At 43.6% G+C, this 1,108-nt stretch overlaps 1 protein-coding gene across 1 annotated transcript in view; it reads right to left on the bottom strand.

The window, feature by feature from the left end:
* Positions 1–1,108, bottom strand: part of LOC106877976 (zinc finger protein 737) — a 6,056-nt gene that overhangs the window by 2,588 nt on the left and 2,360 nt on the right. The gene's annotated exons all lie outside the window — the stretch shown is intronic.

Here is a 1,108-nt window from a genome sequence, read left to right as displayed (position 1 = left end):
AATGTATAAAACATGCATTGGTTTGCTTTAATTACCGAAACGAAATCTTAGCATTTTACCAAAATTAATAGCAATTATTTTGGCCATGGAGTGTTTTCCTAGGCGATTTGTGTTCTGAGTTCAAATCCCGCCGATGCCAATTTTACCTTTCATTGCTTTGGGATCAATAAAATAAAGACACAGTGAAAAACAGAGGTCGATGATAGGTACTAACTGCCCACACCACCATTATAAGGCCTATTGATAACAACTTTGCTTCTAGCGGATAACTGAAGGAACAATTATATGAAGGAGAACAAGTTCCACGAGCGACTGATCAAACACTAATTTACCACGTTCAGAAAATACGAATAAATGTTTTGAAGGTCCAGATGGACTATATGTAATCTGAACCTTTCCCCGCTTATTTATTTTTTTCTTTTTTACGGAATCCCACGTTTTAGGCTATGGAGATACCGTTTTGAAACTGTTAATATTGTTATTGCAGCCTTATAATGTTGATTGCACCTTTTCTCGCCTGATCACCGAAGTGAAGCAATGTCGAGCCAACTGGGTACTTAGATGGGTGACTGCTTGGGCAAGGCAGCAAGCTGGCAGAATCATTAGCACGCTGGACGAAATGCTGACCGCTATTTCGAAGTGAATGCTGGAGATTAGAAGTAAGACACCTACCTTCTCTTCGTGGACCCAGACCTGTTGGGTGGTAATGTACCCTTGCACGTGGCCCGTTCCGAAACGCTAAAAATAGCAGCTGACTGCCACGTCCTACACTCACGGCTTCCCCGTCCGATTGCACCCAGAAAGTTCCCCCTCCGGGGTATAAGTCAGGGCGAGGGTTGATTATAGAAGACTAGCAGTCACCCATGCATACCAGCTTCCCCTCTCCCCACAACTGATGTTATCCAAGGGAAAGGCAAAGGGGCCAATACAGCTCGGCACCAGTGAGGAGTCACAGCTCATTTCTACAGCTGAGTGAACTGGAGCAACATGAAATGAAGTGTCTTGCTCAAGAACACGGCTTGGTATGGGAATTGAACTCACAACTGAGCCATGCGCCCTCAAATATATATGAGAAGTTACATAGCTTCATTGTCCCATTCTGTATTAT

The sequence above is a fragment of the Octopus bimaculoides genome, chromosome 29 (assembly GCF_001194135.2).
Source record: "Octopus bimaculoides isolate UCB-OBI-ISO-001 chromosome 29, ASM119413v2, whole genome shotgun sequence".
NCBI lineage: Eukaryota > Metazoa > Mollusca > Cephalopoda > Octopoda > Octopodidae > Octopus > Octopus bimaculoides.
Note: the sequence above shows the minus strand (reverse complement) of the source record. Positions and strands in the feature narration are given on the sequence as shown.